General features: G+C 33.5%; 1 long non-coding RNA gene across 1 annotated transcript in view; it reads left to right on the forward strand.

The window, feature by feature from the left end:
- The window catches only part of LOC135970602 (uncharacterized), a 98,233-nt gene that overhangs the window by 41,101 nt on the left and 31,700 nt on the right, over window positions 1-25,432 (forward strand). The window contains exon 2 of the long non-coding RNA XR_010586365.1: window positions 7,601-7,722. This is a non-coding gene — a long non-coding RNA (uncharacterized lncRNA). The remainder of the gene's footprint in view (window positions 1-7,600; window positions 7,723-25,432) is intronic.

The raw sequence follows: 25,432 nt of genomic DNA on the forward strand, positions 1-25,432 counted from the left end.
ACATATTAGTATAATGAAATAATATACAAATCAACATGATATGGGGGTACAGTGAATTCATGTGTGTTCTGTAAAAGAAAATATCATGAGTATTTTCTCATATACATTGTTGTTCAGCTACATAATGTTTATAATGTACAAAATTATTTACAAAGCAACAGCTAAATTAACTTCCCACTAGCAAAGCAAAACACCTAGTGTCACAATTAAATATTTAGCAGTAGGTAATTAGAAAGAAAGAGTATGCATGGGAACTTTTCATTAAAGACAATTCATTTTTTCTGCATGAGTAGAAGATGTTTATTCAATGCAATTTCCCTTACTTCACAAAAAACTTTGATTATGATAAAATAATGTCGAGAAATGTATTAGTTGCAATACATTTCAATCTCATAATAGTTCAGAAAAAGATCTTATTTCTATTTGAATTCTCCATACTGCTAAGCATTGTTCCTGCAAAAAGTAGCCACTTAATAGTTTTTTTTTTTATTTTTTTTATTGAAGGACATTTTTATTTTTATGTTCTTGGGAAGTAGTTTTATATTTTCACTGTTTTTTTGTTTGTTTGTTTGTTTTTGCTGTACTTGGAAATTGAAGTACTGAGTATCTCCATTTTGGTACAGTTTTATTGCTCTTATTTTATGGACACTAATGATATCAATTTGGTGCCTTTACTCTACACATTGTTGATATCCTCAGCAGCTTCTAGGCAGGCCCTCTTACAATTTTTCTTGTGATCAGAATTGGGAGAGTCACAGGGACACTGGGATATTATAATTTTTCAAACTACTATGGTACTTCTCAACTTTGAAAACTTAATCCCTTACCCTAAGTCTTTGTGTTATACCCTTTTCCCTGCACTTGTGAAGTTACTGAGAAAACCCAAGCAGTTCAAGGACTTAATGATGACTGTATATTTTCTGCTTTAAAGTATTCAGTCAGGCCTTTTTAGAACCTATGTTTGTACCTATACACTATACATTTTAGTGAATAAGTGACATTATTTTTAAATACTTTCCAAATAGCTAACATCTAATTATTTTTACTATGCCTTGAAAACTGACACTCAAGTAATAATTTTGCTTTGTTGAAAAAGTTGGTGCTGCTTATACTGAGCTTTTTGTCTGATATGGTTTCTCTTGAATCAAACCATCCTATTTCTTAAATACTTGTGTACATTTCACACATTGGCAATCACTTTATGCAATTAGATTTTCTGAGTAAAATATTTTAAAAATTCAGGACTGAAGTGTTTCTGTTAAGATTAGATGCTTATTATAATGTTCTTTTTTCAGTTATTTGTTTTGAGAATAGCAAGAAATCCATCAAACAAAGCTTACAGTGGTAGCAACCTCCAGGGTACCAGAAATAAAACATAGGGAGCATCAAATTGTTAATAATCTACTTTCTTAATTGCAATGTCTTCAGAGAACATTGTTGAACAAGAAGTGGGAAGTATGAAGAAACAAAATATAATTTTTTAAAATGCTGTCACTTATCATTGCTGCCTGCTGGTACTTTGTTAGATGAAGCATAGAAATCATAAATAACATTTATTTCTTAAATTGTAATGTAGAGGGAAAGAGAGAGAGTCACAAGCATAATATGGAAGAGAATAGAGAATAAATTGGATGCATTTATGCTGAAATATGCCAGGTGAATGACAGCAGTTGCAAGAATTGGTTCATTCAATAAGCACTGGCATTTTGATTCTTTCCTTTCCAAGTCATCACTGTGAATTTGGGCCTTGCAAAGCTGGTAATCCTTGTGAGAATGGAGCTGTGCGTAAAGAGAAAATGGATTTGGAAATGTTTCCCCTTGAGTTCCAGTGCCAGTGTGCCAGCTTTGCAGGTCCATGCTGTGAGATCATTGTCAATGAGCACAGTTCCAGCCCTTGCCTGCGTGGATATTGCTATGATAGTGAGTTCCTTCAGCGGCTGCAATTGTAGTAGAGCAGACCAATGTAGAATCTAACATAGTAATGGGAGAGTTTAGGATTTAACCAGGATTATTTACTGACTTTAGCCTGGCTTGAACATCAAAGTCAATGTCAGTTATCTTCACTAAGTACCCCCAATTTCTGACAAATCCATTCATATTTTTGTGAGTGCAGCAAATGAGGAAATCTGATGAAATGTGAATTTTTCTTTCTTGTGTGAGAATTAGCCTTTGAAAATTTGTTTGAAATGGTAGAATTTTAAAAAATATTCACTTTTAGGCATGAGAAAGCATTGTTTACAATATTCAAAGTAATATTAGTTTAGCCTATTCTATACATATACACCCCACACACTCACATTTCTTCCTACTGAAATTTATATTCCTAAGAAATATAAATTTATAGAGGAAAAAGAAGACAGGAAGAAAAGAAGGAAAGAGGGAAAAGTAAGATGGAAACATGGATTTTTCTGTGGAAGAATATGCCTAAAAGGGGTAATTTTGTTTAGACGCAGGAAAATGAAATGACATTATACACAGAATGTGGCTGAGGCATGAAGAGGAGAAACAGAAATAAACAAAGGTCTAGAAGGGTGTTGCAAAAAAGTATCTTATTTGTTTTTATCTCACCTTCTTTAAAACATATTTCTACATGATCCCTCAGTATATGAGTAAATAGTTACAATTAAAACCTCATTTCAGTAGAAAGTTATGTTATTGTCTTTTTATGTAGAAATAGTAGGATTTAACTCAAATTTTAAATTTGTTTCTTAAAACAAGTGCTCTGCAAATAAAAGCCAATATCAAGGCAACTGAATTTTGTAAATTGGGTGAAGCCATCCAGATATAAAACAACAGGTAGTGGTGGGGTCCTAGCAAACTGAAATATCTATATAGATACTAATATCATGTTAATTTTCTAACATTGTGCCAGCTAAGCAAAACAGTTCTGTGGACTATATGCCATCTGTTTGCTGCTCTTGCTATAAATCACCAAGCTATTATTTCTGTTCCAGACTTTGTCACTTCAAAGATTGTATTTTAAGATTTCTGAAATTCTCAAATTACCTTGAAATAAGTCAGCATTGTATCATTTCTGAGCTCAAACCCACAGGTATCTGGTGAGGAATGATACTTAAAAAAGATTCATGTCTTTTTAACTATCGCATGGCTGAGAGAGAAGTTAGAGATTTTTTGTTTTTGAAATACGTAGGCAGCCCTACTATAATGACTACATATAGGCAATTTAAATTTAAGTTGTTCACATTGATTAACAATGTATTATATTTAACTTTTAGAAGTTCTTTGTAAATATTTTAATGTATATTTTTCCAAGATAAGAAAATGCAATTTATAATGTGTTACTTATAATGCAATACTGCCTATTAAAATTTTGATACCACAATATATTATGGGAAATGTAAAATTTGAATACCTAATATATTAATGTATTTCATCATATAATCATTCATAATATATTTTGGACCCGATCTAAGGATATTTAGGTACCAGGGAACCAAAATATTTATTAAAATTTATATCACACATGTAGAATGTTATCAGAATGAAACTAAGACACTAGATTCTTCATACTTTCTCTAAAATAAAATAGTATGGGAAGCCAAACTTTCTGAATTCTAGTTAATAGTGATACAGATAGGAGACAGGGAAAGTTCCCTGGCAAATGTCACATCCTCAAGCCTGGATAACCATGGCCATACATGAGAACAGGCATTCCTGTTTTTCCACCCAAAAAGTTGCCTTTTGCCTGCCATGGTCCCTATCCTGTACCCATATACATGCTGAACCCCAGACTCCAGAGTGAACCGGAAGATGAGGAGATAAGACAAGCAGACGAACGGACTATGCAGCAGAGAAAGAAAGAAGAGGAGGAACATCTGAATACAAAGAGGAGTTCAGGAGTGGTCAGAGAGGAGTTTGGCCACTGTATGGCCCAACTCCAGGGGAAGATTATCTTCCCACTCCATCCCCCACTTGCACTTCCCCATCCATCCTGCTGAGAGCCACCTCCACCACTCAAGACCTCTCATTCATCCTTCACACCCATGTGTGACCCGAATCTTCCTGGATGCTGGGCAAGAGCTCGGGATACAGAAAACTGTCACACTGACCCTCTGCCCTTGTGAAAAGACAGAAGGTCCATTGAGCTGGTTAACCCTTAAAGCCATCTGCGGACAGCAAGGCTAAGAGAACATTGTAACACTGGGGTTTCAGGCACCCATCCTTAGACACTACCACAGGTCCAGAGCCCAAAGCACTCGCCCTGGACTCTACACCTGCCTATCTGCGTGGTCTCCCTCCCGCAAGGGGTTTTAGCAGCTGCACAACTGAACAGGCCAGCCATACCCCTGTTGCATGTCCTGCAAGAGGGATCAGGGAACTCTACCGTGTCAATAGTACTTATTACAGGACTATATATGAGCAATATATATATGTGTGTTTGTGTGTGTGTGAGTCTGTAAATCTCAAACACCATTATACAGTTGTTCACTATTTTGTTGCTACAGGTTTTTTTTTTTTTTTTTTTTTTTTTTTTTTTTTGAGATGGAGTCTTGCTCTGTCTCCCAGACTGGAGTGCAGTGGCATGATCTAGACTCACTGTAACCTCTGTCTCTCATGTTCAAGCAATTCTCCTGCCTCAGCCTCCCGAGTAGCTGGGACTAGAGGCATGTGCCACAAGCCTGACTAATTTTTTTTTATTTTTAGTAGAGATGGGGTTTCACTGTGTTGGTCAGGCTGGTCTTGAACTCCTGACCTCAAATGATCCTCCCGCCTTGACCTCCCGAAGTGTTGGGATTACAGGTGTGAGCCAACATGCCCGGCCTACTGTTACAGTTTTAAAATACCTCTGTATATTCCACCAAAAAGTTTTGTCACATTTCAAACTTTCGTTCAATACAACCAGTATATATGATGTCTGGTACATAGTTAAGTATAAAATGAATAATACATCCAGATTCATAGAAGGCCTATTTTAAGAAAATTTGGCCTCAAAATAGTAGCATGAAATATTTATAAACACAGACTAATACCATTGCAGTTGAAATAGGAAATGTTCCTTTGTCCCCCTTGCAGGGTGTGTGACAGGGGGAGTGGCTTGCTTCTTCAGTGCCCCATTCCTCTAGGAGAGTATATAGATGGGCAGGATGTGGGGCTCTGACTCTACATCCTGAGGATGTGGGGTGGATGTGTAGGGGTGGATGTGTAGGGGTGAATGTTTCCTGAAGCCCCAGTGGGCGTGTGTTAAAGGGTGCTCATTTAGTTTTGCTCTTTTAGTTTTGCCATCTATAGGCGGCTTGTGATAACCAGCTCAATTAGACCCTCTACCTTGTCACAAGGACAGAGGGCTTTCTGTATACTAGATTCTTGCCTTGGTGTACCATAAGAATCAGATCACACCTGGGCTTGTAGAATGAGTGCAAGGTTTTATTGAGTGTAAGTAAATCTCAGACAATGGGAGCTAGAAGGGAGATGGTTTTCCAAGGGAAAACCTCAGACTGCTCGGCGGCCTGGGCTTTCCTCTGACTGCCCTGGCAGAACTCCATGTCCTTCTGGGACTCGGTGGCCTGCCAGCATGCCGGTGCTTGTCGGGGCATTCCTCTTGATGTCCAGCCACCTGTGTGTTCCTCCGCTGATGGTACACCTCTCAATGTCCAGGTGTACTGTGTCTTCTTCCCCTGATGTGTTCCTCACTATATCCAGACACATGTGTCTCTGCCTGCTAGGGTCTCTGGAGTTTTTATAGGCACAGGATGGGGGTAGGGGGAGCCAGGGTGGTCTTGGGAAATGAAACATTCTGGCATGAAGGCAGGAGTATCAGTCCTCACCTAGGTCCATGGGGGTAGAGCCGTAGCCAGGGACCATGCCCTCCTCTACCCAGCACTTCCCTTCCCCCTTCTGTATCATTTAAAAGGACCACACTCCTCCCATCCCAGCACTTCCACATCACAGTGACTAGATTCTCTGTTAAAAACAACAACAACAATGGAGAGCAAGACTATGTGTGTAACATGTCTTTCCTATGAAATGGTTATTGGCTATCACATAGCCCCATAGTTAACAAATTACATGTGAGAAAAACGCTCTACTTTTTGTTACTTTGTTTTAAATATTTAAATTATTTCTATCTTCTTTGCAGTATCCAATTTCCCTTTGGTATCCAATTTAGTTCTCTAGGTTCTCTTCTGGCACTTAGTCCATTGAGTGATTTTTATTCCAGAACAAAGTATTAGAAACACGTTCCTTGTCTGTATTAATCTATGTTAGAAACACATTTATTGACAATAAAAGCATGCTTTTATCTTTTTAACAGTCTGTTTCCAGATACTTTGTTTGTTCAAAGTTACCTTTTGTTGTCTTTTGCCTTTAATGTAATTTATAATTTGTCTTCATAGAACATGTAACATCAAGGCTGAAAGTTAATTTGACTCGTTGTTTGTTACTTGTCAGAACACATCAGTATCCAAACTTAAATAATAACCATAAGTGTAATTTTAAATATTGTTATGATTGATGACACTCCACAATGTCTTAATTATATATTGTATAATATGTGGTTTTAATTTGTTAAAATACAAAATACCATGTGTAACACAGAAAGAAGCACAGACTGACATCATTTTATCACATTAATTCATTTACAAATACATCTGTTTATTTATTAATAATTTATAGTCAATGACAGGTTAAAAACTAGGTACTAGATAAAAAAAAAGAAAGTACAACAGAAGTAAAATCCTGTCTAAGGAGCTGCCTATTCTTGTGTATTTCACTAGTCTCTTGTGGATGTCTATGACATATGCTGTACAAAACATGGCTGCAGAAATCTAGAAGCTAGATAAATTTCTTACGGTGCATTAAAAATTTTGTTGCCACTGAAGACCTAAGCAATTAATGAGAGTAATAGCAAGTACATTCACAGAGGCGTAATGGCAGTATAGATTTCATGGTAAATCTCAGGGATAATGAAGAACTTAGGGACTGACTGTAAGTAGTTATAAATTGGTGCCTGCTCCAACTGCAATTCATACTGTCACTACTTCCTTGAGAGGCTTCAGACACCATTCTTTTTCATCATTAATGGTAAAATGAAGAACAAATTTTGATCATTATTTTAACAAGATTTTGATGAAACGTGAAAGCTCTTTTTAACTAAGACTTAAGTAAGTAGCTCATTATCAACTTCGAGATCACAATGCACTTTACATAGAACTTTAACAACTGAACAGTTAAGGTCTTGTTTATTAAACCTAAAACAACTTGGGAAGATTAAATGATACAAGAGTAACCTATTTATCATATATATTGAATACTGCCAAAAACAAGAGAGAGCAAATAAAATTGCATATTTTCATTGTTGCTTTGCAAACTGTTACCAAATGTCCATTGTAATTGTTCTTATTTCAACTAATTGAAGTTTCATTTATTTATTTATTTATTTTTATTAAGTTAAATAGAACTGAGTAAGATGGTTATTTAGAAAATACTATAGAGGACTATGTAATAGATTAAATATGATAATTCACACTTTATTTGGTTAAAAGCAAAATATATAAGTGATTATAGAATTTTAGACTAATTATCTTTACCTGTACTGAGGTTAAAGGAATGTTAAGAGTTTTCTCTTTTCTGTTGTTTCCAGTGGTTGATGGCTTTTCCTGCTTATGCAATCCAGGCTATGTTGGAACAAGATGTGAACAGAACATTGATAACTGCATCCTGAATGCCTTTGAGCACAATTCTACCTACAAAGATCTGCATCTCGTTAGTATCCACTGGTCTTTTATATACCTAAATGTGGACTAATATAATTTAACCCCTACCTACAAATAGAGTGAGCTTTTGCCTGTGTGTTAGGTTAGTATATATATTACATATGCTTACTTCTCAAGATTAGAAAACAGAAACTCAGGCAATATACATATATATTTTTTAATGTAGTAAAACATGTTCTATTCTCCACTCTATACAGTTTGGCTTAACTGTTATATAACAAATAGTTCACTTATTGTATTCACAACTTGTAGCAATATTGAATTTGTATAAAATATCAGAAATTATTCTGAAAGGCACTGTGTGAGTCTTACAGCTGCCTATTTTTATCTAACTCATGGTATTACATTCACACATATATTTCATTATCATTATCTTAAATTTCACTCTGACCTCCATCTCATATAACATATTTCTAGTTTCCTTCACTCATCGGTTGGTGCTGTCCCTTCAGTACATATTCATTTGTCACTGCCTTTGTCACAAGCATGTTCCATTCTGCCTTAAACGATCTGTGACACGGTTGGCAATTGATTTGGGATCCCCTCCAGCTCCTCATTTCTCAGAAAGCCTGACATAAAAAATATCTACTCAAGGTGGACTCACTCATTGACTGGCTTCAGAAAATAAAGAGCATACAACACAATGCTGTTTGTGCTACAATACTAATCCAGGCTTATAGTTTATTACTTAACAACAGAACTGATATTTGCAAGAGGACTATACTTGTTGAAGTTAGAAAACAAAGCTTTGAAAGTAAACCTTTGAAAAGTCAAAATATGGTTTCAGTCAACACCTATTTTGACTATCAGTGAACTGACATTTTTTTTTTTATAATAAAAGGAACATTTGTGGCAAACTGATTTTTCCCACAAGGACTGCAGATACCTAAAGGAATAACTGTAACTCACATTTAGGTATCCATGAACAGAAACAGAGTTGCTCCAGAGGTTGTCTAGCCACTTTTCAGGTATTTGTGGCTGTCTGGATGCTTGGTCTTTGTCCATGTCACATGATTTATGTAAGGCAGTCATGTTAATCACATCCCATTCTTGTGGATTCCTTTAGAAATGGACATGCGACACTACGTTGGTCTCTGAGGTCTAAGGCAGTCATGTTAATCACATCCCACTATTGGGGATTCCTTTAGAAATGGACATGTGATACTATGCTGGTCTCTGAGGCAAGGGAGGCACTCTTTCTGAGGAAAGATTTCCTCACCTGCTCTTAGAATGTAAGTAAGAAGTACACATGACCTCTCCTATACCTTCTAACATCTAGATTTATGTAGTTACTGTTACCATTTTGAGATCCTAAAGCAAGATGGGGGTGTAGTCAATTAGACTATCACTATTAACCATTTAAATAATAATATAATAAACTATTAGTCTATTATTAGTGAGTACCCTGAAAACAGCAGATCTTAGAGATAGAACAAATCTGATCTGTGATCAACTGTTGAATTCTTGACTGAACTTCTCAGGTTGCCTGTCCAACCTCTGGACCTAATATATTTGATCCTTATGGCCTCTTATTTAATATTGCTTAAATCAGAGTTCCTTTTACTTGCAGGTAAATCGTCTAATGTACACATCCATAATGTAATTAAGCTCTTTTTTTAGGCTGTGATTTTGGCAGTAACTTCAGCAATAATATGAGTTTATTACAGAAGAAAGAACCCCATACCTGTAATCATAAGAGTTCACTTCTAGACCTGACACTGCCACAAATATTCTGTGGGACACTAAGCTAGTCATTTGACAAGTCAAGGAGTACTAGTATAGATGCTGCCTTATACCAAATAACAGAACTTCCAAGTATATTATTGTCTCATTTATCTATTTTATGAATTGCCACTAAAAAGCTATTCCAACTAACTTTAGTATCAGCTTAAAATCTTGACTCCTATTTCCAGAAATTATGATAATAAGAATATGGGGTAGGGGGGAAGCAGAAAGAAACAGGTTGAAGAAGAGATAAAGTTCTCATCTTATTAACTGGTTTAAATATATTTTAACATAAGGAAACTGTTGAAATTATCTAACTCCTAACTGTAAGTCATATATCAACTTCAAGAACAGAAATGTCATCGTACTGGTGATATCCTTCCAAGAAAAGGTGTTATGAAGACCACAGATTGCTTAAAATATTAAAGTTCAAAGCATTTCATAACTTTCAGATATTGTGTCTGGGGCCTAAAGACTACCCTCAGGTTTGATAATGTACAAGAAGAACTGAGAAAAACTTCTTTACTTCTTGCTAGGGCTTATTACAATAAAAGTTACAGATTAAAATTAGCAAAGGGAAAGACACATAAGATAAAGTCTAAGAGAAAGCAGGTACAATCTTCCAGGTGTTATTCTCCCATTGGAGTTACATGAAAGTACTTGAAATATTTTCACAGAATGTAGGGCAACCTATATAAAGTGTAACCAACCAAGGAAGCTCACATAAGCCTTGTTGTCTATGGTTTTCCTTGTAGGTCAGTCATGATGACATGAAGCACCTGCGTAACTGACCTTAGCTAATCAGTCTCCAGCTCCTGCAGGCGCCAAGCTGATGCAGCATGGCCCAAAGCCCCAGGCATATAAAAAAAGGGCTGCCAGCATAAATCACATCTAATTAGCATAAACTATTTGGCACAGCTCAAGGTCTCAGGTATCAAAGACGTTATTATCCGTCAGGATATTCCAAATTCAGAGGTTATCTCCCAGGAACCAGTAAAGGGCCGGTCCCTTCAATGGAATATATATAGGCTTGAGCCCTCAATTTTGAGTTAACACTTTCTTGCACAAATTTCTTGTTAAATATTACCTTTTTGTGTATGAATAAATAGTATATTATTGGAAAACAATGCATGCTATAATAATAAAACAAAAATAGTACAAAGATATTAAGTCATATAAAAAGAGCCAAAACTCATATTTTTAAGACAAAGCCTGGAATGGACATCATACATAATTTTTTGAGTTTCATATTTACTTGCTTTTAGTAACTCATTGGTAAAAGAAAATCCATAAAATGCTGAAGCATTTGAATTGGAAGATAAAATTAGAAGGGCACAGAGTTGGATTTTTCTGCAGAATATTTAATACTCTTAAAAAACAGGAAGATGATCTATTTAATCTATAAAACATTCGCATTTGCCTAAAGAGTCACTGACCTGATTGTTGTATGAGCCAGACCGTCCAGATCAACCCAGGCAATCCCACTGACATGTGGCTTGCATCTTCTTTGAACCTGGCACGTGTATAGCTTCAAATTAACATTTTTATATTTACAGCATTTTCTTTTGATTACATTGCAGCATCATGATGTTGAATTTAGATGAAAAGCAGAAAATAAGAAGACTTCAAATCCACAGTAGGAAATGATTTGTAACAATGAGCCAGTTTTCTTCTTTTCCTTTCTTTATGGTTCAGTAAATCTAAGAAAACAATAGGAGGAAAAAAAATAATCTTTTGAATGTCTAGCATATAATATAATACAAATGTTAAGAATGTGTATAGTAAGACCTATTCCCTAGTGCAACTTTCTTAGGTATATTTGAGAATAACTATTTCTTTGTGGTTATTTAAATATGTATGATCAAATTAATCTAGTATTTCCCCCTCTCATTTTAGTTTTGTTTTCCTCTGTATCTTACATGAATAATGAATGCTTAATTTTAATAACATCAGAGGAAGCAAAAATAGTGCAGTAGAACTAATGTGGAAAGAACAACTCTGCAATATATAAATATACATACATATATATAAATATCACACACACACACATACATGTATACTACAGGTTTAACTTTCTCCCCAAACATTCAGATGCAAAGACAAACTGAATTTATATGTGTTCTAAAAAAAAAATAAAACTACCTTTACCTTCATCCACCATATGGTTGAAAATCCGTGTCAGTTATTTGAGAGTTGCTCATTTCCTTCCCTTGGGATTCGAGTAAACCCTAGGGGTAGATCAATCCAGAATTAATGGGGAACAGCCATTGCTATACAGTTCATCTTGGCTCCTACTAAAATGCCTATATGGTATCTCCATTCTCCTTTCAAAAATATATTAATCTGTGAAATGGTTTCAATCCTTGCCTACCAAATGTGGCTCCCAGGACCTTCTCTATACCCTTGCCTTCAAGGGCATGATGCTTAGCTAATCGGTGGTCAGGTTCCAGTTGTGTCATCAGTATACCAAGTTGGAGCCACAAAAACCTCTAGGTTCTGTTCTCTCTCCAGAAATACAAACTCCCCATCAGTGCAGAATCAATCCAACTGTACTCTGTCCAAATACTAAAGCCTTCATTTCTTTCATACCCTCCTTCTCCATAAAGATTTGCTTAATCACATTTGTTGGAAATTAACACAGAAAATCTGACTCATATCAGAGCTTCAAAGTTCCAGAATTCTCAAAACACAAAGAGCCATCTAAATATGCCTAGAGAAAGGAAAAATTCAATTTTCGTAGCAAAAAAAAAAAAAAAAAAAAAAAAAGAGAGAGAGAGAGAACAGCACATTTAGTTCTAATTAATTTATTAGATTAGACATTTTAATTTATCAGTTTCTTCCATAAAATGTAGTAGCTGGACTCAGTTGTTCCAAAACAGGGAGTTGCTTTTGAAAAGACACATGCTTAAAATTCTGATTCAGATGGTGGGTCCAGGCATCTATATAATTTATAATGCCTTGTGATTTTGATATGTACTTCTATTTGAAAATCTTTGAACTAGTTATCTAGATAGCACTTTCTAGCTCTAAATTTCTGTGATATTCTGAGTAAAGCACAAAGATTTCTATTTCATGTACACTGATAATTCACAATTTATTTATCTCCTTAAAAAAGAAATAATGGATGATCTGAAAAATCTGGAAAATGGTAAAACTGATTTATCCTCTCTGTTTTTAGCAGCATATTTCATGGCATCTTTCTTTCACAAGTACTATTTTCTTGTGGATTCCTCCATCTGTTTTAATGTTTTTGTCTTTAATACAAAAGGAATAAAATCTATTTTTTCTATTCCAATCCTTTTGTAAGGGAGATAATAATATATGGTTTTCTACTCACTATTGTAATAACTTAGTGAAGTGTTAGTCTCCCTATGTATTGACATTTACTAATCAGAAAATCCATACATGAAATTATACCTTCTCTTAGAGGCTGGATATAATGTTTCAAATCAGTATGAGAGTATTAAAAACATTTGATGACTGATTAATTATAATGATATCCAAAAGGTTCACTTAAGTCTGTTGATTACATCTCTTGTTGCAGCATCATCAGTAGTTATTATGCAGCCAAAACTTGAACTAAACCTTGATGTATTAGCTAACTTCCAAATCTATTGTTAAAAGAGGCACTACAGTGACTAGGTAACAGAAAATCAAGCTTTTTGGTCATGCCCATTGTAAATAGCCTGCTATGTTTATATAGAATAAAATCTGCCTACAATTTATTACTCAGATCTCTACTTTTTATTATACTGATCTTCCCTTTAAGAATTTATTGAGCATAATTTAATGTTACATTTATAACTATAGTTAACTATGATAGGGGTCAGCTTTCTATCATTTCTACAATAAACTCGATTATGGAATTATTTTCCCTGTATGATATAAGACTAAAATAGAAGTTAAGTTCACTCATCTAATGACCTGTATAATTATCTTAATATGTTCTCCCTCAATTGTCAGTTTTAATCATAGTTACTATGTCTATCTGAAGCAACCTCATTTCTTCTCTTTTAAACTACTGTTTTGAACTTATGATGGCTCTGAAACTGATGATTAAATTTATCAGGATTACATGCAAAATAAAAGCAAACAGAACCTGAGAAAAAGACTTGTTGATTCACCTGAGTAAACAAGTATGTGAGCTTTAATGCTTTGGACTTCAGAAATCTCCTCTGGAAGCTGAAACGTATTTTCCCTTCTTCCTTATTCCAAGATTCATTACAGAGAGAGAGGTTTACAGATGGCTGAATTTTGAGGTTTAAGAAATCCATGAAGCAGTATTGAATTTTATAAATAATATGTGAGGACATAACAGATCACTGAGAGGAATTTTCCATTTTCAGATTTTCTAACGAAAGTCAGCACTTTCCCAGAAATTATCTAGCTTAAAAATGATTTAGAACTGATTGAATACTATTTCCATTTCCAATATTAGCCAAAGTACATAAAGAAATGTATTTATTTTGAAAGAATTATGAGACAAATTAAGCTTATTTCAAAACAAATACTGCACTTTACCATTATTACTTGTGATATTTGCATAACTATAAATGGGACTCATCTCTGAACTTCAAAATTTATTTCTGAGAAATCAATCAATAGTTACATTCTACAGTAATTCCACTTTTTTTCCTGGAAAACCTTTATATGCCATTTATATAGATACCATTTTTAATCAGTTGACCATATAAAAATTGGTTCTAAAAACTGCTATGTTGTGTACATTGTGTTCATATCATGTATTTAAGGGCATCATAGAGCCATAAAATCACACTTTCTTTCAGAACAGATTGATTTTAGCAATTTATTAACTTAATAGCTTTTAAAAGGTAGTAGATCCTTTATTTCGATCAGTAAATAACTCCATTGTGTTCTAAGTCTGTTTATTTCTAACCACCTCATTTGTCTGCATGAATTTTATTAAAAGTAAAAAATAGGACATTTAAGATTTGGCAGTTGATAGATACATGTGTAAACAAGCATATGTGCAAGTATGCATGTACATTTGTGTGTACCTACACAAAAAAGAGAATATGTGTATCTCTCTTCTTTAGTGTTCTGCCAACCATCCTATGATAAATAGAGTATAACACTTTTCTAAAATCAAGTTCTTGAGCTGAAACCAGTTATTTCCTACAATAAACCAGCCTTGGTTATAGTGTGTGTGTGAGTGTGTGTGTGTGTGTGTGTGTATGAAATACATATTCTATATTATATTTTTATATTTATAAGAAAAGAAATAAAATATTTATATATAAGAAATATGTAATCTATAAAATGTCATGTATAAAAATATTTTTATACATTGCATACTTCTTAAGTATAAACTATATATGATATAGTATAACATAATATAAAATTTTATATTACATGTTTCTCATATATATTATAATATTATATATATATAGTATATATATTACAGCAAGCCAGTAAAGAGCCTCTTTCTGTAAATTGATGAAGAACATTGATTTGAACTGATAGAGAATGATCTATGGCATCATCTTGACTACAGTAGGGTTAAATTTTGTAGTGTGCTCTTTAAAACCAAAAGTCTGCTTATAGAAGTGAAGAGGGCCTTTGGGATAGATAACTTTGGCCTCACTAGCTGTGTTACCTTGAACAAGTCATTTAACCTTTCTAAGCCTCAGTCAGTTTTAATAACAACATATTAATAGCAGGTACTCTGTGGAATTGTTACACAAATTAAATGTAAAATGCTTCATGTATTTTGCTTTATGTTAAATCTATAACATAATTTCTGTCCCATACAAGGCATTAATAGATACATACCATGTTTTATGATGATTATAATGATTTAACCATGGTACAGATAGTGTTTGTCTGAGTTGAGCTAAAGCTCTTACATTGATTTGCCAAGCCAGGGTATTTTACTCAAGGGTATGGAAGTGAGCTATAATTCAGTCACTTCTGTGTTAAAAATAATTTCTTTACTGATCATGGGTTTCTATGTTAATGTATTTTCATATCAAATAATAGTATATAAGCTTATATTTTTACATAAAAACTTTGAAGAAGGTACAAAATAAAATACCTATTATGAAGACTGCTTACTCTTAATATTTTACCAGGATTTAATTATTTATTTTAACCACTAATGTCAATTCTCTGAAGATGAGGTTATGCTTTATAATATTTAAAAAAATTATATCCTCAAGGCTGAGTTATGACAATGCCTGAAACACTGCAGATTGCTGAGAGAGAGAGAGAGGAGAGAGAGAGAGAGAGAGAGAAAGGAAAGAGGGAGAGAAGGAGGGAAGGAGGAAGGAAAAAAGAAAGGAAGGAAAGAAGAATTGAATGGTCAGTTGTTTACCTATATCTCTTTAACTTTTTTGGGATTTTCTCATAGAGTAAGAAACTCGCAGGTCTATGCCCAGATTCCAGAGATTTCCCAGATGCTGATAGCATTTGTTTGACATGATATCAGATGCTGAGGCTCTTGGGCCACCTTTTAAGGCTTGCTGTGAGATTGCTACATTTCTGCTGAAATGCTCTGCATCTGATAGACACAAAGCAAAACACCTCAGCTTGATCTGTCTCTCTCTTCAGGTATCAAGCCTTTAATCTGGCTAAGCCCACGTAAATCTTATCAGTGGCACAGCCTTTTAGGTCAGTTTCCCTGGTTTAAGTCGCTGGTCTTTTTTTGCCCTCTCAGAGCAAGAAAATCTCTCTTCCTGTAGCTGCTGTGCTTAAAAGACTAAGACCAAAACTTTGCCCTACATTCTTTAAAAAAGCCTGAAACAAAAACTCGAAAGAGACCAATGGGATTGCTGTGGATATAAATGTGGATGACTATATTAAATATCATGTTAAACATAATATATTTAATACAATAAGTATATTAAATATAACACTATATTAAACACAAGTGTATTAAATATGAAAATGAATTTACACATACATGTGAGTTTAGAGTGTTATTACCAATTCTATGATTTTTAAAATCATTATTAATATATACAATCAAGGACTAGTTTGTTTTTCAGAACATATAAATCCCACTTTGTTCTGAGGTGTGTCTTTCCACGATGTCTTTTATAGTTCACTCGTATATCATAGAAGATACATTTCACAGAGAAAAATGTAATGTTCATAGAAGTGAAGCAAGTTTCACAAAGAGACACGACGGGAATGTACAGCACAGGTCATGCCTCCCCCAACATTCCCTTTCTGTCTTACATATGCTGTACCTCTGAAAGGATCAGACCTTGAGTTCAGCTGCCCACAGGACTCACAAAACTAGGAAGGACGAGGATTCCAAGAGCAAATCAGTATTTCAGAGTCTCTACAATACCCCAGAATCACCTGTGCCAGTTATAAACTGCATGCATATTTGGGATTCCCCCTTTGGGGGTTCTGATTTAGTGAATAGAAGGTGAGGTTGAGACTCTGTGTTTTAATATCCTCCGCAGAGAATTCAGTTGCAGAGCCATAGTGCATAAGTATTGGACTGTGCACAGCCACAGTGATTTATGTTTCTAAGCATTTTATACTCAGCATTCTGCATCCAGCCAATGCTCATCTGCATGGAAGCTTGCACTGAGAGGTGTAGCAAGAACCTGATGATTCAGAAAATGGTCTACTAAGAGCCACACAGATTGAAATATAAGTAAAACTACTTGTGGCCAAAATAACTAGAGTTGAAAGGAATTTAGAACTAGAATTCTAAATATATTGACAATAAAACATAACAAAATCCCAAACTTTTGAAATCTTTTTCTAAGAATATAGACCTCTGGTCACTTCTCCCAAATAGTATCAATACTGCACTTTCGCATCAGAAAGGTGATGTTCTAATGGAAAGAGAGAGTACTCTTTTCTTAAGGTTTGCCAATTCAATTAGCCTAATCAACAGATTTCTGTCATTTGCCACCAAAGTTTTTCTTTAGGCTTCAATATAATAAAATTGAATAGACAAATCAACAACTACACTAGAATTTTTGGTCTGAGTTTATATATGTATCTCCTGAGACAAACTAAACACATTTCTAAAATACATCAATTTTAACTAAAACTAAAATTTAAAATTAATACTATAAAATGGTGAAGAAATATAATGTGCAAAACATTTTGAATTTACTGTGTATTTGTCTAACTGTAATTTGGCCCTTACAATTGTTTCTAAAAGGAGACAATTGGATGAATGAAAGATGTAATACACTCAAACAAAAAGTAAAAACAAACCATAGTAAGTGTTATTATAATTTTTGTGTAGATATCTGGGAAACATTGCAGGAAACACCATGAAGTATTAGTAAAAAATAAAATTCATAGGACTGTCTTTACAGTATACATCTTAAAGGATCTTCCAATAATTCAAGGCAGTCAAGTTAAAATTGTGAAATAAAGTGAATTTATTGTGTACTGCCTTTTCATTCACCTTGCTGTGAATGATATTTATACAATAGAGATAGGAATTTGTGTCATTTACATATGTGTATATTTTATTTGCTACATTAGATGAAAATTATAGAAAAAATATAGATGTAGCAAAGGAAATGAAATAAGATTTCCTTGAATAATAAGCCTGTCACCTTCTGATAAATGTTTTTCTTTTTTTCTCTACATTCTTTTTAAATCATTATTCTTTTCTTATAATGAAAATAAAGGTATACTTTAATTCCTTTGTGGATGGGAACATAGGCTTGCAAAACCCTTTATTTGCTTGAATATTGAGAAATAGAATAAACAGGTTTAAAAAAGTTATCCGATGTAGAGTCTTCCATATGATAATGATAAATCAAAACTTGTTCTCAGTAAAAATTGAGATATGAGTATGGATTGCACTGTAATAGAACATAGCTGGATTCTGGAAAACGTGGTAAGTAGAAGGAACTGAGGAGAGGAGACTGCTGGACAGTTGTGGCAGAACAGGCATATATCTAAAGAGCTGGGTCCGACTTCCGCAGTTAGTTTTTATACAAATCTTCTGAACCCTCTTTTAAACATATGTATTCTACACTTGCTCTGGAATATAAATTTAGTCTAAGATTGCCAGATTCAGCAAACAAAAATACAGATATCCAAATATTGCATGGGGCATACTTGTAGTAAAATAATCCATTTTTATCTGAAACTCGTATTAATTGTGTCCAATAGTTTGTCTAATAACCCTAATTAAATCAGACTTTATTTTAAAGATATTTATTTTTCAATCACTGTATGACTGTTATGATATTCTTATCTTTTTGTAAAAAAGGTTTTTTAAATTTTTAGACCTCACTTACAGTTTGACTTAATTTCAATAAAAGAAGATAAAATTGTTCTAAGTGAATTCTTCTAGAGCAGCTTAGAATATGGAGTTGAGCAAAATATCATAGAGGAGGAAGAATAAAATAAAGAAGGCATTACTCCCTCATTGTCTAGACTGACAATTTAGCTAAACAAATAATGACATTGCCTGAGGTACTTCTTGATAGGCTTAATTAGTCAGATTCTCAAATAATTTGCTACTTCTCATTATTCATTCAACTGACAAATTCTCTTTTTGTTACTTGAGTTCAAAAAGAAGAAATTACAGCCCTAAGCAAAGTCATAACATTTGTATTGGTTAAGACCTTTCACAGGCTTGTGGAAATATTTTGACAAAAATGGTCTTCAGTGGCATCTGCTTTTGTTTTCAGGGATGACATGAGATTGCATTGGTTCAATTGCTACAACCAGGACCTATTCATATAAGGCTTGTCCTACATCTGCATATTTATAAAATAGGAGCTAATTATTAAATATTTACAAAAGATTATACCAGAAAATTAATATATATTATGTCAAGAAAATTAATATACCCCAATAGGTATTCATTGCCTTATTTTCAGCAAGTGTTTTAGATTGTCTGAATGTTAAAAAGAGGTTTATTTGTACTTTGTTAAAGGGAGGCAGAATCTCAAAAATCCTTGAAAGTCAATAATTTCCAGAAGCTAAGAAAGAAACTTTTATTTCTGTTACAAGAAACTGATTTTGCTACAATAAGACTGCTGGAGGGATGGATGAGAATAAAACCTGTATCGTATCAGAGAAAGAAGTTCACTAAGAAGATATGTCCCTGGCTGCACTGTAAGGCAGAGGGAGATCAGTTGTCTTTATTGGGTAGGACATATTACAAACCCATCATAAATAAATTTACAATTTAAAATAGTCTCTTCTATCAATAATGTATAGCTAGCTAATTCTTTCATATTTTCAAATGATGTCATTGTCTTGTTTTGCTTGTACACCAAAATTGATTACAGAGCATTGAACTTCCTTTTTTAATTCTGTACATAATTATTTAATAACATTTACAAATCTGAGTGAAAAATTAATACATGTTCTTTTGTAGACAGTTTAGAAAGATACAGAAAAATACGATTTTTTTAAAAGCCATTTCAAATCTTATTACCAAGACAGTCATTATCAATATATCCTTCTTCACAAAAATGTTGCAGAAAATATTATCATATATCTTTTAGTTTTCAGTTGATAGTTTGGTAACCTGTCACTCCTTTAGAAGAAGAGCCATCCATCCAGTGGGAGAGTCAGTCTATAAGGGGTCATCTCTGCTTCCACATGATTGGAAGGAAGATGTCAAGGGTAGTTTATCTGGAGGCCCAGAGACTATATCTGACCTCAGAAGTCCAGCTTGCGTTTCATTAGTTGGTCTACAATGTTTTAAGTTTGAATCATTTTTCAAAATTTAATAATGGACAAATTTCATCACATAAAAATCAGGATTTTCATTTTCTTTTGAATAATCAGATCTCCTAATTCCAGATGGGATTCTAATACAAACAGGATTCCTGGGGTTGAGTAGTCTCTACCTACTTTAGACAGCGCTCTACTTTGCTGCTTCCTCAGTTTACTAAATACAGATGCTCTACGCCAGGTGTTTAAGAGCTTGGTGTTTAAATGCTACAAAGTCACGAAAACTGGTGCCAAAGACTGGTCTTCCTTAGACTCATGGTTTTATCACTTTTCTGTTAAAGAATAGAGTACAAGAGATTATCTCATTATGTTTAAAACAGGGAGAAATAACCAAAAAATTGAGTCTTAAAACTTAGCAAAAAAATAAATTACCAAGAAAATGTTCATCACCTGTTGGAAAATCAGCATATCTACTTCACAGTAACCTCATTAACACACACTAGTACAACAGAAGTAAAAAGCAGGAAGAATCCTTAAATGGGCTTTATAATAGTATCCAAATATCTTTAAATAATGATTTAAATTATAATAGTTTTTAAAAATATTATGTTGGAAGCATCATTATTTTTCAGTAGAAACATCAAAGTATAAGTTGTGTGTGTGTGGTGGGGGGGATACTGGTTGTATAGACTCAAATGAGTGAAGCTGTATATATTTATTATCTATCTATTTATCCTGACACAAATAGCTCATAGGCTTTCTCATTTCTTACATTCACCCTGAAATATGAGTAGATTAATTGACATAATGTGGTTATCTATCTTTTTAATGTTTTCACTAGATAAGAAGTGCACTCTACTGAGACAAATTCAGTTAATTAAATCACTCTTACTTCATATTGTACCTTATTCTGTTTAGGAAGTGTAGCAATCCTGTTGACATTTTGCCCATAGATGACATCTTTCAAAGCTAATTCCTATTCAGTGGTACTCTGTAAGTAAATCAAAAGATGAAATGTAGTATGAATATCTTCCTAAAATAGAGAATATCAATGTGAAAGAAAAATAAAACTGACATGAAATTCATAATGTTGTAAAATAAGAACCATTTAATCCATGGTATCTATTTATTTAATAGATTTATGCTTGACATCTATTTCTCAGGCATTGACAAGCATCATAAGGATTTTATTTTCAAAGATTTCTTGTATAGATTTAAATGTTGCTACTGGACAGCTGAAGGGTAAAGATTCTGTACAAATCATATACAAAAATATTATTTTAGAACCATATTTTGGGTTTCACTCAGAAGTTGCCACTTTATTAAGGTTAAGCATAAATACAATTCAACAAAATCAGTTTTTGTTTAAATTATAAACTACATCTTTAAATTTTCAGGTATCTATCAACTCTAAAAAAGGATATAACTACTTTAATTATTAAATTATAATAACATTAAGTGTTTTAAAAGCACTCAAAATCATTTTCAAAGTCATATATATCTATATCGATTGAATCTGTCACTATTAGGAGTCAATTGCAATTGATTCTATGTCCCTATTTAGTCAGACTTCTGCCAACAGTTTTCAAACTTCTTTGATTTTGATCTGCTTTCAATACAATGTTTTGTTCATATATTTCCAAAATATGTATAATTTATAATAATGTGCATGACTGACTCTACTAATAGAAATTATTAAATTAAAAACATACACATAAAATGTAGAATAAAAAGCAACTCAGTAAATAAATGATTTTTAATGTTGCATTGTTTATTAGTAATCTAAAGCATTGGCATATTTAACTTATTATAATTGATTCACGAATATGCTGTAAGTAAATATGCTTTGTCTTCCCTTTTTTTACTTGAATTAATTCTACTACAGTAATTTGAAACTTTGTTTCTAACTTCAATTTGTTTAAATATTTGATTTAAAGGGCTGACCAACATGAAAAAGATACCATGCAGAGATACATAATTAAAAGGGGGAATAGTGTAACATCGATTGTGCTTACTGAATCATTATATTTACATTTGCCACACCCACTAATTAAGCCAATCCTGTAGAGAGAAAGGAAAGATATTAATGCTGGCATGGTTCTCTTTTGATTTCCTTTCTTTTGCTGCAAGTACTGTTGTGGCCTGGTTTTATTGAAATCTAGAGTTGCCTAGTTTAAAAAGGGGACCCTTCCAACAGTGAGGTACTTTCATATGACTGGTTTTTGATTCTTTGGAGACACAGCCACTGGTAACATCTAGCAGTAGTTCTAAGCTTGACCAAACTCTGTATTCCATATTGTCACTTACTACCCCTTCTCCCTCCATTGTGTATCCAATCATTCCTTTCAAACCCAAAGCCAAGGAGCAAACCTCTTGAGAGAAACCCTTTAAAAATGGTCTGCATTTTCTTTTCTTTTCGGATTCCCCTACTAGTGAGGCAGTAAGATAAAATGGTTTAAAATAAAGCAGTTAAGACATTGGATCTGAAACCAGACTACTGTATGAAAATTATGGCTCAACCATGTACAGGCTCTATAATTTTGAGGAAATTACATCATCTTTCTCTGCTTCAGTTACCTGATCAATATGATAAAATATGTGTATAGTAAGAGAAATTATGATTTTTGCAAGGTGATTTGAAGAAGGTAAAAGTTAAGAAGGGCATGTTTGATCTTGCAAGAAATTGAAATGGAGGTGAAAGGTGCCTAGAGTGAAAAAATATGAACAAAAGTATATTTGTTCAGAAAGAAGGTATAGAGGCAGCTGATGGAAGACCTGGTAGGCTATCATAAAAACTTTGATTTTGACTCAGAAAAAAAGGGAAGTCAGTGAAGGAGTTTAAAGAGAAGTATGAGAAAATTTGACTTAAGTTTTAGGTTTTCTTGGATTTCTCTATTATCCTGCATTCTAATTTAGTAGGTTTACATGTTTTTGTTTTTTTTTTTTTTCCTCATGTCAGTTCTTGAAAGCCAGATATGTTTATTATTTATCTCTGAATCTATAAAGCCCAGTATATTGCCTGGATTAAAATCAATGCTCAATAGTTGTGTGATAAAGGAATGAATTGCTCATCCACAGTGACTTTATAATCTAAGGCAAATTCTATAATTATTGATTTATTCATCAAACATTTTCTAAGTGAATTTTACCATCGAATTACAGAAACTCAAATCTGGGCCTCAGTTTTGTTACTTTGTTTTGTTTTTACAATAAGAGCAGTACCTACCTTTAAAGTCTTATTCTCTTTTAAGATATCTAGTTTTAAATTAAGGGTATTGTTAAGCCTCAAGTGTTTTTTGTCTTAACTCACTCAAATGGACCATTTCCAAAGTATTTTTAAATTATATAGAAGATGACAAACCACATCCCAACTGTTAAAGTCTTAGGCCTGGTGAGAAATCATTAGTTATAAAACTAGAATGTATCCTCTCATTTAGTTTGACATTGCTAATGATTTTAAACATATTCTTCCTTTGATATTCTTATATTGTCTCATGCATAAAACCTAAAAAAGCATATACAACATATAAACCTACATCATTCTTCAATATGAAGAAGATAGGAACACAAAGTATATGTATTAATGTAGCTACATTAAAACAATGATATTAGCTAATATCAGACATGCCATAATATAAATTCAGCTGATAATTATAGAAATATGCATTTAATAATTCATGTTTCATTAATGTACAATAAATATACAGCACTTAAAAATATATTTATTGTGGCATTCTGGAGAATTATCTTCAGGCTATGGACTAATTTAAAATATCATCAGGCCGGGCGCGGTGGCTCAAGCCTGTAATCCCAGCACTTTGGGAGGCCGAGACGGGCGGATCACGAGGTCAGGAGATCGAGACCATCCTGGGTAACACAGTGAAACCCCGTCTTTACTAAAAATACAAAAACTTAGCCGGGCGAGGTGGCAGGCGCCTGTAGTCCCAGCTACTCGGGAGGCTGAGGCAGGAGAATGGCGTGAACCGGGAGGCGGAGCTTGCAGTGAGCTGAGATCCGGCCACTGCACTCCAGCCTGGGTGACGGAGCGAGACTCCGTCTCAAAAAAAAAAAAAAAAAAAAAAAAAAAAAAAAATCATCAATCTTATCACATATTTGGGTCCATTTCATAAAACCAGCCATATATTCTGTTCATGACCTAGATTTAACTTGATTCCTCTGAAATTTTTCTGTGCTATTTTAATGCCTTAAGGGGCGAAGTAGGATTTAAACTGAGATCATTTCTTCATAATCATTGTACATTACTGTGGCATGTTGAAATAACAATAAAATTTGCTTTGCCATTTTTTGTAGAGAAGGAAAGAAAAATCTTGCAGTACATTTTTTATTATTGCTCAATTCAGAGTAGAAAGTCTTACTGTATTTCTTTCATTTTTTTTCTTTCATTTTCTTAAAAAAAAAAAAAAGCAATAGAAGACTAAAAGGATGTCACTTATTCTACAGAAAGGAGTTTCTATTATACACCATCACATGGGACAAAGAGTTTTGTAGTGCCTCCAAGGATTGTGCATCGTTTACTGTTGTGACATCCCAGAATAATGTTGACTATATTATTTCCTTCATCATCTACTGAAAATAATTTGGCCAACTCACAATAACTTAGTGAGAATTTAAAAAAATATTAATCATGTTGGCTGATTAATGTATACAAGAGTATATCTTTTAAAATATCCTTTATTTTTCAGGAGACTACATTACTTAAACAATTCTCTTGCGTAACTAAGAGTCCTTTAATTTTAATAGGAGACTATATCACTTAAACAATTCTCTTGCATAACTAACAATCCTTTATCTTATATATATATACACATATATAAATTATATGTATATATACACATATATAAAATATATTACATATTTTATATATGTGTATATATACGCAAGAACTGTTTTGCTTGACTTTTTAAATCTTGATTCTCATGTGTTATTTATTTTCCTTTATTCCCCTTATCATTTCTTATTCCATTACAGCTATAAATTTATCTACCTGTCAACAACTGATCTTTGCTCTCTCTCCTCATTCTTCACTACAATCAGACGCTTCCAGGGTACAAGTCCTGCTCTAGCTCAAAAGAGACAAAGAAAGTAGTGCAAAGTGTAATTCCCAGTCAGAATTATGCTATTAAATGTAATCAGGAAAGCCATTATGATTCCTCTTTGGGCAGTTAGCTCTGCTTAGGTGAGTTCTGTCAAGTTTCTCATAACCTTGAGATTTATGCAATTAACTAATAATATAATTAATTAGCTGGTACACTAACATAGTTTCGCTTCTGTGTAGGAAAAATTTATTTTCATCTTTTTTTAAGTTCACATTG

Source organism: Macaca fascicularis, chromosome 4 (genome assembly GCF_037993035.2).
Source record: "Macaca fascicularis isolate 582-1 chromosome 4, T2T-MFA8v1.1".
In the NCBI taxonomy this organism is placed as follows: domain Eukaryota; kingdom Metazoa; phylum Chordata; class Mammalia; order Primates; family Cercopithecidae; genus Macaca; species Macaca fascicularis.